Source organism: Oncorhynchus keta, chromosome 7 (genome assembly GCF_023373465.1).
Source record: "Oncorhynchus keta strain PuntledgeMale-10-30-2019 chromosome 7, Oket_V2, whole genome shotgun sequence".
Lineage (NCBI taxonomy): Eukaryota > Metazoa > Chordata > Actinopteri > Salmoniformes > Salmonidae > Oncorhynchus > Oncorhynchus keta.
The window spans coordinates 29,906,918-29,921,228 of record NC_068427.1 but is presented as its reverse complement, the minus strand read 5'-3'; positions in this window follow the sequence as shown (position 1 = coordinate 29,921,228).

The window sequence follows — 14,311 nt, the reverse complement described above, 5'->3', positions numbered from 1 at the left end:
CTAACTGTTGGTGACACCTGTGAAATGACAGGATGGGGGCGTTTAACCTCAAGACACCAGACCAGTCACTAGAAAGCAATAAATAGTAGCTCAAGCACAGGCCATTTACATTAGCATTTAGGATTTTTATTTTTGCATATTGGATTATGCCCCCATTAAAAAAAATGGTTGGAGGTATTTTCTATGCACATGAAAATATAGCAAATGCTCTGGATTGTTATGTCTGTGTGTGTGTCCCCCTCTGTGTGCGCTCGTGTGTGTGCGTATTTTTTTTTAAGAAGCTATGAAAATGTAAAGTACTACATCCATAAAAACAACCACATAGGCTAGATAGACATAAAATAACTCCCTACGGCTTTACACCTCCATCAATTATTTTGTTCTCATTTCATCCTCATCTCACTGGATAATGTTACCACTGAGGTCAGGGACCTGCTATATTAAAGAATACATTCAAAGGATGGTTTCTCTTCATATTAATGCTGCTGTGAGAAACATTGCAGTCTGCTCACTTGAACCGTAACCAACTCAATTCAATGAAAATTCTGAGTTCCCTCCATTTGGTCAAATGGAAAAGGAGGGAGTAGAGAAGAGGAGAATAGGAGAGGAAGAGAGGGGGAGTTATGGCTCAAAATGAGAGGATGGGACCAAGTACAGAAGGAGGAGAGGAGAAGATAACATATGAGAGGATACAGAGGATAGTGGGGTGACTTTGAGAAGACAGAGGAGAGGAGGATTAGTAGCTCTCAGCTCATACCCCTCTCCATCCCAGTGGAGGAGTGCAGTGTCCTGGGGCGTTGTTCTAGTTAAGGTTATTAGGGAGATGTTAGGTCTAATCAGTAGTAGACTACAGGGAACGGTGCTAAACGCTCTCATCACTACTACTATCACATGCCCTGAGGTGATCCATCCATCCAGCCAGCCCCCAGCACACAGGCCCTCTACAGCCCCCTTCATAATGACACTAGCCACAGACTCCTGTATTTGCTGTGGAGGTTGTTTTCAAAGTATATTACATATCTACATCTCATATTGGAGGGAAGGGAGGGAGGGACATGTTGAGGACATTAAATGAGAATTCCCTCTGAGGTATTCTAAAAAAATAATATCTCTCTATTTTCTCTATCTCTGTTGGTGGTCTCGCCTGAGGCGAACAGACGCTTAATGTTAACATGCTGCTAACTAACTGCACAGACAGACAGAAGACAGACAGCAGAGAGAGATGTCATGTGTGAAATTAGATCCCAGTACAATCACTGTGAATCCCTGAGAATTATAACAGAACAATCTAACATTTTGCTTTGAGGTCTCATTCTACACGTAGACTCACTGTAGTGCAATCCATCTGCAATACATAATAACATATGTTTCCCCATCAGCTATGCTGAAGGGTTGAATGATGACTTTAGTTAGAAGATATTGGATTTGATCTTTCTTTGTCAATTATTATACGTATATCTGTCAAAGTGTTTCCGATTCCTTTACAATATGATGCGTGTGATTTGTATTGCTTTATAACAGGGATCATCAACTAGATTCAGGCGCGGGACAATGTTTTCTTGAGCGGATGGTCGGGGGGCCGGAACATTATAAAACACATATTTGTAGACTTCAAATTGACCGCAAGAAGCCTAAACAGATATAATATTTGACTAAAACATAATAATTTCAAACCTTGATTACATTTGGGGACATTGCCCTGCATAGGGTGCCGTCTTTCGGATGGGAGGTTAAAACGGGTGTCCTGACTCTCTGTGGTCGTTCAAAATCCCATGGCACTTATTGTAAGAGTAGGGGTGTTCACCCCAGTCATGGCTCAATTCCCAACCTGGCCACATTCCTTCATGGCCACCTAATCATCCCCCTCATTCCTCATTTCCATACATCACTCCTCACCTCTCCTCCTGATAGCTGATGAGTGGTGAGTGTTCTGGCACAGAAAATGGTCGCCGTGCATCACTGAGGTGCATCACTGAGGTTGGTGCTACACATTGATGGTGGATGAGGTGAGTTTCCCCCTACTATGTAAAGCACTTTGATGACCTAATTTGGTAGAAAAGCACGGTACAAATCCAACCAGTTATTATTTATTATTATTATTTGTATACAATCACATACAGTATGTCTCTCTATTATACTTGGGAACCGATTTTCAAAATTAAAATCACTTAGACTAGCTTGGAAAGACGGTACCGTGCAGTACCGAAGAGCCCTTACTGCTGCTCGATCATCCTATTTTTCTAACTTAATTTAGGAAAATAAGAACAATCCGAAATTCCTTTTTGATACTGTCGCAAAGCTAACTAAAAAGCAGCATTCCCCAAGAGAGGATGACTTTCACTTTAGCAGTGATAAATTCATGAACTTCTTTGAGGAAAAGATTATGATTATTAGAAAGCAAATTACGGACTCCTCTTTAAACCTGCGTATTCCTCCAAACCTCAGGTGTCCTGAGTCTGCACAACTCTGCCAGGACCTAGGATCAAGAGAGACGCTCAAGTGTTTTAGTACTATATCTCTTGACACAATGATGAAAATAATCATGGCCTCTAAACCTTCAAGCTGCATACTGGACCCTATTCCAACTAAACTACTGAAAGAGCTGCTTCCTGTGCTTGGCCCTCCTATGTTGAACATAATAAACGGCTCTCTATCCACCGGATGTGTACCAAACTCACTAAAAGTGGCAGTAATAAAGCCTCTCTTGAAAAAGCCAAACCTTGACCCAGAAAATATAAAAAACTATCGGCCTATATCGAATCTTCCATTCCTCTCAAAAATTTTAGAAAAGGCTGTTGCGCAGCAACTCACTGCCTTCCTGAAGACAAACAATGTATACGAAATGCCTCAGTCTGGTTTTAGACCCCATCATAGCACTGAGATGGCACTTGTGAAGGTGGTAAATGACATTTTAATGGCATCGGACCGAGGCTCTGCATCTGTCCTCGTGCTCCTAGACCTTAGTGCTGCTTTTGATACCATCGATCACCACATTCTTTTGGAGAGATTGGAAACCCAAATTGGTCTACACGGACATGTTCTGGCCTGGTTTAGATCTTATCTGTCGGAAAGATATCAGTTTGTCTCTGTGAATGGTTTGTCCTCTGACAAATCAACTGTACATTTCGGTGTTCCTCAAGGTTCTGTTTTAGGACCACTATTGTTTTCACTATACATTTTACCTCTTGGGGATGTTATTCGAAAACATAATGTTAACTTTCACTGCTATGCGGATGACACACAGCTGTACATTTCAATGAAATATGGTGAAGCCCCAAAATTGCCCTCGCTAGAAGCATGTGTTTCAGACATAAGGAAGTGGATGGCTGCAAACGTTCTACTATTAAACTCGGACAAAACAGAGATGCTTGTTCTAGGTCCCAAGAAACAAAGAGATCTTCTGTTGAATCTGACAATTAATCTTAATGGTTGTACAGTCGTCTCAAATAAAACTGTGAAGGACCTCGGCGTTACTCTGGACCCTGATCTCTCTTTTGAAGAACATATCAAGACCATTTCGAGGACAGCTTTTTTCCATCTACGTAATATTGCAAAAATCAGAAACTTTCTGTCCAAAAATGATGCAGAAAAATTCATCCATGCTTTTGTCACTTCTAGGTTAGACTACTGCAATGCTCTACTTTCCGGCTACCCGGATAAAGCACTAAATAAACTTCAGTTAGTGCTAAATACGGCTCCTAGAATCCTGACTAGAACCAAAAAAATTTATCATATTACTCCAGTGCTAGCCTCTCTACACTGGCTTCCTGTCAAAGCAAGGGCTGATTTCAAGGTTTTACTGCTAACCTACAAAGCATTACATGGGCTTGCTCCTACCTATCTCTCTGATTTGGTCCTGCCGTACATACCTACACGTACACTACGGTCACAAGACGCAGGCCTCCTAATTGTCCCTAGAATTTCTAAGCAAACAGCTGGAGGCAGGGCTTTCTCCTATAGAGCTCCATTTTTATGGAACGGTCTGCCTACCCATGTCAGAGACGCAAACTCGGTCTCAACCTTTAAGTCTTTACTGAAGACTCATCTCTTCAGTGGGTCATATTATTGAGTGTAGTCTGGCCCAGGAGTGGGAAGGTGAACGGAAAGGCTCTGGAGCAACGAACCGCCCTTGCTGTCTCTGCCTGGCCAGTTCCCCTCCTTCCACTGGGATTCTCTGCCTCTAACCCTATTACAGGGGCTGAGTCACTGGCTTACTGGGGCTCTTTCATGCCGTCCCTGCAGGGGGTGCGTCACCTGAGTGGGTTGATTCACTGTTGTGGTCATCCTGTCTGGGTTGCCCCCCTTGGGTTGTGCCGTGGCGGAGATCTTTGTGGGCTATACTCAGCCTTGTCTCAGGATGGTAAGTTGGTGGTTGAAGATATCCCTCTAGTGGTGTGGGGGCTGTGCTTTGGCAAAGAGGGTGGGGTTATATCCTTCCTGTTTGGCCCTGTCCGGGGTGTCCTCGGATGGGGCCACAGTGTCTCCTGACCCCTCCTGTCTCAGCCTCCAGTATTTATGCTGCAGTAGTTTGTGTCGGGGGCTAGAGTCAGTTTGTTATATCTGGAGTACTTCTCCTGTCCTATTCGGTGTCCTGTGTGAATCTAAGTGTGCGTTCTCTAATTCTCTCCTTCTTTCTTTCTCTCTCTCGGAGGACCTGAGCCCTAGGACCATGCCCCAGGACTACCTGACATGATGGCTCCTTGCTGTCCCCAGTCCACCTGGCCATGCTGCTGCTCCAGTTTCAACTGACCTGAGCCCTAGGACCATGCCCCAGGACTATCTGACATGATGACTCCTTGCTGTCCCCAGTCCACCTGGCCATGCTGCTGCTCCAGTTTCAACTGTTCTGCCTTACTATTATTTGACCATGCTGGTCATTTATGAACATTTGAACATCTTGGCCATGTTCTGTTATAATCTCCACCCGGCACAGCCAGAAGACGACTGGCCACCCCACATATGCTCTCTCTAATTCTCTCTTTCTTTCTCTCTCTCGGAGGACCTGAGCCCAAGGACCGTGCCCCAGGACGACCTGACATGATGACTCCTTGCTGTCCCCAGTCCACCTGACTGTGCTGCTGCTCCAGTTTCAACTGTTCTGCCTTGTTATTATTCGACCATGCTGGTCATTTATGAACATTTGAACATCTTGGCCATGTTCTGTTATAATCTCCACCCGGCACAGCCAGAAGAGGACTGGCCACCCCACATAGCCTGGTTCCTCTCTAGGTTTCTTCCTAGGTTTTGGGCTTTCTAGGGAGTTTTTCCTAGCCACCGTGCTTCTACACCTGCATTGCTTGCTGTTTGGGGTTTTAGGCTGGGTTTCTGTACAGCACTTTGAGATATCAGCTGATGTACGAAGGGCTATATAAATAAAATTTGATTTGATTTTGATTTGATTTGACTTAGAGCTGATTTCCTGGTGGTTTTAAATTATTTTATGTCCAACAATGAAAATTAAAAAACAACAATTCAATATATATATATACATATTACATTTTTTTACTCAGAAAACTCCGGAGCCAAAATAAAACCACCCGAGGGAAAAATTTGGCCCACAGGCTGACAGTTGGGTAACCTTGCTCTATAGTGTTGTTCATATTCAGCATGTATTCAAACAGGAGTAAATTATGATTTAATTACCATGATCATCCACCAATCCTGAGTTCATGGCTGGTATAATATGTGTGATATGTGACATGTAACAAGGCAGAGTTATGGTGCAATGATAACAGACAGATGCAGGCGGAGATAGGCCCAGGACTTGGTAGCAGGGGATTTAAACAGCAACATCCTCTAGCTGATGGATGGATGCTCTCAACTAGAACGAGACACATAGAGGGGAGGGTGGAGAGAGGGAGGTGTGGGTGGGTGGGAAGATAGGTACAGGGTCAGAAGGGGTAATATATCGAGTGAATGACTCCACTCCTTTAGCCCGTGGGAAGAATGAGAGAGAGGCGTGTTGCTCTCAGGCACAGGGCAGCAGGGAACGTGGGTAATGAAAGATTATCTCCCCTGGTGGGTTAGCTCATCACTAGCAGCCTGGAGCAGGGGACACACACACCCACATGCGCGTGCACACACACACACCCACACACACACACACACACACACACACACACACACACACACACACACACACACACACACACACACACACACACACACACACACACACACACACACACACACACACACACACACACACACACGCAGACACACACACACCTTTCACACAGAAAATTAAGTTAATTGACATGTCTGTGAATATGAATGTGCCTAATAATCCATTCATTCAGCAGAGTTACTGACTCCAATGATAATGTAACATAGGTCAAAGTGGGATGTGGTACTATTGTTTATTATATATATATATATATATATATTGTTTAAACCTGCTCTCTGCTGACATCTCACTGGGGAGTCAAGGGATACTAATGAAGTCACTCATTATTCCAGCCAATGACAAGCTCTTATCCACAGGTATGTCTAGCCCGAGGAAGACAATCTGGGCCAGGTATGGAACATGTGTAACATCAGGTTCCTCCCGTCATTCCTCTGTCTCTCCCCATCCTCCCTCAGCCCTGCATCACATGCCCTTCTCCTGTCCCCTCCTGGTTTCTATCTCCATTACGTCCTACATATGTCTCTCCTCTATCCTTGTCTCCTGAAAAACAAGCACTGAGGGTCAGATGACAAACCCTGCTGCCTCCATTCTCCTCTCTTCCCCAGTCTCATCTCCCCTGTCCCTTCTACCACCCCACCGCCCTGGGGCCGGGCTGAGCCAGTATCAGTGAGAGGCTGGTGAATATTATTAGCATGGGGAATTAGACTCACTAAGTATGGAAGGGCAGAGAGGACGAGTCCTGTGGTCAGATTCGAGAGGGGATAGCCAGACACACCCCATACAGTCGCACACAAACATACACATACACATGCACATACAGTGGGGCAAAAAAGTATTTAGTCAGCCACCAATTGTGCAAGTTCTCACACTTAAAAAGATGAGAGAGGCCTGTAATTGTCATCATAGGTACACTTCAACTATGACAGACAAAATGAGAAAAAAAAAATATCCAGAAATCACATTGTAGGATATTTACTGAATTTATTTGCAAATTATGGTGGAAAATAAGTATTTGGTCAATAACAAAAGTTTATCTCAATACTTTGTTATATACCCTTTGTTGGCAATGGCAGAGGTCAAACGTTTTCTGTAAGTCTTCACAAGGTTTTCACACACTGTTGCTGGTATTTTGGCCCATTCCTCCATGCAGATCTCCTCTAGAGCAGTGATGTTTTGGGGCTGTTTCTGGGCAACACGGACTTTCAACTCCCTCCAAAGATTTTCTATGGGGTTGAGATCTGGAGACTGGCTATGCCACTCCAGGACCTTGAAATGCTTCTTAAGAAGCCACTCATTCGTTGCCCTTCGGTGTGTTTGGGATCATTGTCATGCTGAAAGACCCAGCCATGTTTCATCTTCAATGCCCTTGCTTATGGAAGGAGGTTTTCACTCAAAATCTCACGATACATGGCCCCATTCATTCTTTCCTTTACACGGATCAGTCGTCCTGGTCCCTTTGCAGGAAAAACAGCCCCAAAGCATGATGTTTCCACCCCCATGCTTCACAGTAGGTATGGTGTTCTGTGGATGCAACTCAGCATTCTTTGTCCTCCAAACACGACGAGTTGAGTTTTTACCAAAAAGTTATATTTTGGTTTCATCTGACCATATGACATTCTCCCAATCTTCTTCTGGATCATCCAAATGCTCTCTAGCAAACTTCAGACGGGCCTGGACATGTACTGGCAGGGGGACACGTCTGGCACTGCAGGATTTGAGTCCCTGGCGGCGTAGTGTGTTATTGATGGTAGGCTTTGTTACTTTAGTCCCAGCTCTCTCAGGTCATTCACTAGGTCCCCCCGTGTGGTTCTGGGATTTTTGCTCACCGTTCTTGTGATCATTTTGACCCCACGGGGTGAGATCTTGCGTGGAGCCCCAGATCGAGGGAGATTATCAGTGGTCTTGTATGTCTTCCATTTCCTAATAATTGCTCCCACAGTTGATTTCTTCAAACCAAGCTGCTTACCTATTGCAGATTCAGTCTTCCCAGCCTGGTGCAGGTCTACAATTTTGTTTCTGGTGTCCTTTGACAGCTCTTTGGTCTTAGCCATAGTGGAGTTTGGAGTGTGACTGTTTGAGGTTGTGGACAGGTGTCTTTTATACTGATAACAAGTTCAAACAGGTGCCATTAATACAGGTAACGAGTGGAGGACAGAGGAGCCTCTTAAAGAAGAAGTTACAGGTCTGTGAGAGCCAGAAATCTTGCTTGTTTGTAGGTGACCAAATACTTATGTTCCACCATAATTTGCAAATAAATTCATTAAAAATCCTACAATGTGATTTTCTGGTTTTTTTCTTCTCATTTTGTCTGTCATAGTTGAAGTGCACCTATGAGGAAAATTACAGGCCTCTCTCATCTTTTTTAAGTGGGAGAACTTGCACAATTGGTGGCTGACTAAATACTTTTTGCCCCACTGTATATGCCAAGGATAAGCCAACACCTGTACATTAAGGTAGGAAATTATATTCAGACAGACAGAGATGTGTTAAAGACTTTCTAATTCCTGACGGTGCTGGCACAGCAGAAACTGTTTCTCTGTCTGCTCTGTCTGCATGATCCTTTTCTGTCTGTGCTTTATAAAACGACTCACTTCAGAGACGCCTCTTTTCCCTATCTCCCACTGTTCTACAGTAGTCCTTCAAGACAATTTAAATCTAATCTACACTTCAGAAAGACGCCTCTTTTCCCTATCTCCCACTGTTCTACAGTAGTCCTTCAAGACAATTTAAATCTAATCTACACTTCAGAAAGACGCCTCTTTTCCCTATCTCCCACTGTTATACAGTAGTCCTTCAAGACATCTTAAATCTAATCTACACTTCAGAAAGACGCCTCTTTTCCCTATCTCCCACTGTTCTACAGTAGTCCTTCAAGACATCTTAAATCTAATCTACACTTCAGAAAGACGCCTCTTTTCCCTATCTCCCACTGTTATACAGTAGTCCTTCAAGACAATTTAAATCTAATCTACACTTCAGAAAGACGCCTCTTTTCCCTATCTCCCACTGTTATACAGTAGTCCTTCAAGACATCTTAAATCTAATCTACACTTCAGAAAGACGCCTCTTTTCCCTATCTCCCACTGTTCTACAGTAGTCCTTCAAGACATCTTAAATCTAATCTACACTTCAGAAAGACGCCTCTTTTCCCTATCTCCCACTGTTATACAGTAGTCCTTCAAGACATCTTAAATCTAATCTACACTTCAGAAAGACGCCTCTTTTCCCTATCTCCCACTGTTCTACAGTAGTCCTTCAAGACAATTTAAATCTAATCTACACTTCAGAAAGACGCCTCTTTTCCCTATCTCCCACTGTTATACAGTAGTCCTTCAAGACATCTTAAATCTAATCTACACTTCAGAAAGACGCCTCTTTTCCCTATCTCCCACTGTTATACAGTAGTCCTTCAAGACAATTTAAATCTAATCTACACTTCAGAAAGACGCCTCTTTTCCCTATCTCCCACTGTTCTACAGTAGTCCTTCAAGACAACTTAAATCTAATCTACACTTCAGAAAGACGCCTCTTTTCCCTATCTCCCACTGTTATACAGTAGTCCTTCAAGACAACTTAAATCTAATCTACACTTCAGAAAGACGCCTCTTTTCCCTATCTCCCACTGTTATACAGTAGTCCTTCAAGACAACTTAAATCTAATCTACACTTCAGAAAGACGCCTCTTTTCCCTATCTCCCACTGTTCTACAGTAGTCCTTCAAGACATCTTAAATCTAATCTACACTTCAGAAAGACGCCTCTTTTCCCTATCTCCCACTGTTCTACAGTAGTCCTTCAAGACATCTTAAATCTAATCTACACTTCAGAAAGACACCTCTTTTCCCTATCTCCCACTGTTATACAGTAGTCCTTCAAGACAATTTAAATCTAATCTACACTTCAGAAAGACGCCTCTTTTCCCTATCTCCCACTGTTATACAGTAGTCCTTCAAGACAATTTAAATCTAATCTACACTTCAGAAAGACACCTCTTTTCCCTATCTCCCACTGTTATACAGTAGTCCTTCAAGACAACTTAAATCTACATTATATTCAGTATTTCTATTGTTTGACGGAGGCATATCATCTAAACAGGGGAGGAAAGAGGAAGCAGAGCAGACAGTGATTACATGATGTGCTTTATTTAGGGGATAATATGCTGATCTGGTATGTTAGGAAAAATAACAGCACAGACAGAAACAATTACTGTGTAGACCAAGTTGGAAGTTAAATGTAACATACTAGATGCATTGCAATATGAAATGTATTCACTTCTTTCCCTCACTTTCTCTCTCTGACCTGACCCTTTCCAATTACCTCTTTGTCTTGACCAAGAACCCCATTTGACCTTCCTGTCAGACCAGTCAAGGAGGGTCCTCTATCAATCCAGACAGTCTTTGAGTCTCCAATACCTCATTAAATAACTCTCATTATTCACGCCTGTATCTATTACCATCTCATTTGCAAACTGGTGATTTTTAATGGAGCAGGAGTTATATTATTATTATTGTAATTATCTGGTTATAAAGGCCTGGTCCGTCATTCCAGAGAGATCTGAGACCTCCACTGGTCAGTTCATTAACACACTACAGACACATATCACCCCACTCTGGGACACACACACACACGTGTAGGATTCCCTTTGTGAGATCCAATTAAAAGTTCCATTGACATTCTGGTTCTGCATGGCAGTATGATATCAGTATGATAGCTAAAACAGCAGGAACAATTAAAAATGTGATTATCTTGGACTATGTTACATTATATTGTGATTAAATTAGTCACAATGTGGGATTAGACTGGATGGTCATTGAGCCTTTTGTTAAAATGTGGTTTTGTCATTTTACACAATAATTATATATTTTTATTTAAACCACCACCCACAATTAAATGACACATGACCATGTATTAAGGTTATTGACTGAAATGAGCCCACATATAACAGCCATGTACATACTGTACCTATTCCTTTTAATAGGAAACATATTATAAACAATACAGTCTCTGTCTGTCTGTCACGACTTCCGCCGAAGTTGGTCCCTCTCCTTGTTCGGGCGGCATTCAGCAGTCGAAGTCACCGACCTTCAAGCCATCGCTGATCCACTTTTCAATTTCCATTGGTTTTGTCTTGTCTTCCATCACACCTGGTTCCAATTCCCCCATGTCCTTGTGGGTAATTGTTTCTTGTAGTGCTCATGCACGGTATGCTGGTATTGACCGGGTTTTGTTTGACCCATTTATTGTATTGTTCTGTTGATGGTGGTTTATGGATATTAAATGACACCGTTGTAAATCAGTTTTCGCTCTCCTGCGCCTGACTTCTCTTCTGCCAGTACGCACCTCACTACAACTGTCTGTCTGTCTGTCTGTCTGTCTGTCTGTCTGTCTGTCTGTCTGTCTGTCTGTCTGTCTGCCTGCCTGTCTGTCTGTCTGTCTGTCTGTCTGTCTGTCTGTCTGTCTGTCTGTCTGTCTGTCTGTGTGTACAGCAGTAGTTATATAGGATGAGCCTTGACTAGAATACAGTATATACATATAAAGTAGGCAAAACAGTATGTAAACATTATTAAAGTGACCAGTGATCAATGACTGTATTTATTTTTTATTTCACCTTTTTTAACCAGGTAAGCCAGTTGAGAACAAGTTCTTTACCGAGAAAGGACTTATAGATGACCTGGAGCCAGTGGGTTTGGCGACGAATATGAAGCGTGGGCCAGCCAACGAGAGCATACAGGTCGCAGTGGTGTGTAGTATATGGGGCTTTGGTGATGAAACGGATGGCATTGTGATAGACTGCATCCAATTTGCTGAGTAGAGGGAGTAGTAGGGAAAGAGTCTCTGGCTCAATAACATATTTTAAGGCATGGATGAGGCTATATTTGTTGCACCTGTGAGTGAGAATGTTCTACCCCCACAGAATACAGTATACTGTATTTTAGGAGTTCTACAAACTTTGTCTTGAAACTCTAAAGTAATTTACTGTCATTCAGAATACAGTACCATACTGCATTTTTTAAGTAAGTGCCAAAAACCATTTGAACTAGTGGATGCATGGTATATTAACGTATTTTAAGAGGCTCTATTTGTTGCACCCGTTGTAGTGGTTCCCTAACAATGACCTTTATATAGGGTTCAGATCAGAGTGGCAGCAAGTTTCAAACCTTTAATGGTTGGTTAGAAGCCTTTGTTAAGACCTAAAGTACAAGGGATATAAAACACCAAACATAATTTTCAATACAATTCAACAATAAAGTACTGTATTGCTCTTTTGCTATACATTTACTGCAGCATACTGTAAACAATGGTGCATTGTGACTAAGTATTGTGGGAGGAGAAGGAATTGCTGGGTCATTAACATATTTGACGGTGTGCTTTGTAAGTGGTTATATTTGTTGCACCCCTTCATGAGAGTCCTGTACCAATTTATTAAGTGAAATGTGATAGTAGTTCCCTGTCAAAAGTATATATGGAGCAGATCAAAATGGTAGTGTCTTAAGCCTTTTAATGGTTGAGTATTTACACATGTCCATTTGATCTGTTTGGCCCTGTAATCATGGCCAGTTTGGAAGCTGTTGTTAAGTCTTCCAGAAGTGCAAGTGATATAAAACACCTAGTATTCATTCATATGCTGTAATATGCAAATACCTACAGATGACCTGCTTTCTCTAATCCCTTATAATTACAGTAAAATACAGTAGAAACAATTGTATTACAGTTTAATTGTCACTTTCACTATATTGTACTGTGTTTCATTAGTCTGGAATCAAGTTACCGGTAATATCTCAGTATTGTATTGGCAGTATCCAGAGATAGTCAGAGATATCATACGATATCTTGTTGTAATTACAATTATTTTGAAGACTAATGTATCCTTAGCTAAAACATTTTCAGTAACACTTACAGAAAAGCTTTACTTGCTATGACTGTGGTATGTTTTTTTAATCAACCTTGGTTAAATCTACTGATAGTTACTACGTATAAGAGCCAAAATATTAATGTAAATGTTCAAATGAAAACTTGCAAAGAACACTGGTTAATATGTTGCTGCATGGGTAATTCCAGTAATATACTGTCCATTAGATTACAGTAACATGTTTGGTGCCGTACAATGGATTGCCGTGAAATGAATGACAGTAGCTGTACTGTCAAATAAATAAAAGTAACCTATTGTCCAATTGCTGCCAGTAAGTTACTGTAGAATTGACATGAAATGTTTTACAGTGTAGGGTAGCCAGCTAGTGACAGTCTTAGGTTCAGAGGAGGGTACTGGGTGAAGGTCGGCTCTTTCTCGGTCCCAGCTTTGATGCACCTTAACTGTCTCCATCTTCTAGAGGGTAGCGGGGTGAACAGGCCGTGGCTCAGGTGGCTCAGGTCCTTGATAATCTTGGCCTTCCTGTGTCACCTGGTGATGTAGATGTCCTGGAGGACAGGCAGTGTGCCCTCGACGATGCGTTGGTCTGGCCGCACCACCCCCTGTAGAATCCTGCCATTGCGGGCGGTGCAGTTGTCGTACCAGGCGGTGATCCAGTGATCAGTATTAGTATGTTACAAAACCACTTTAATAACTACAGCTGTACTAATGGCTATTTAATTGGCTATTAATGTATTTCGCTCCCCTCTCCTTTCCTCAGTCAGCACACTGACACATGAGTTTGTACTGTAGCTGGGTGATTACAGAGGTGATATGAACCATTAGAGCATCATGGTCATCAACATCATCAGGTGTTGAAGACAGACTCTGGAGAAACCTATAGAGGCAGGTGTTCTTCAGAAGGGATTACAATAGAGCAACATCCATGTTACAAACTCCAGACTCTGCAGTTCTTATGATGAAGGAAGTCATCCTTATTAATCACGTATTACTACTAATAACACTCACAGGTACAGCTTATCACATTCAGCAGTTACTCACTACTAATGACTAGGATGGTAATTATGTCCAGTGATATGGCAACTACTGTACTGAAGAGAGACCGTAACGAAAAAAACATCTCACAATATGCTCTATTTGTTTTCTGTTGTGAATCAGAAATGTGTTTTCCACAAGGCTAAAGACAAGATTTTAGACCAAAACACTACAGCCCTCTGAGATCTAACCCAGTGGATGAGTTTCATTCTTTGAGCATAACATGGGCAGAAAACAAACAACTGTGTAACGAGTGCGCTGAGAGTCGGGACGCAAGTTCAG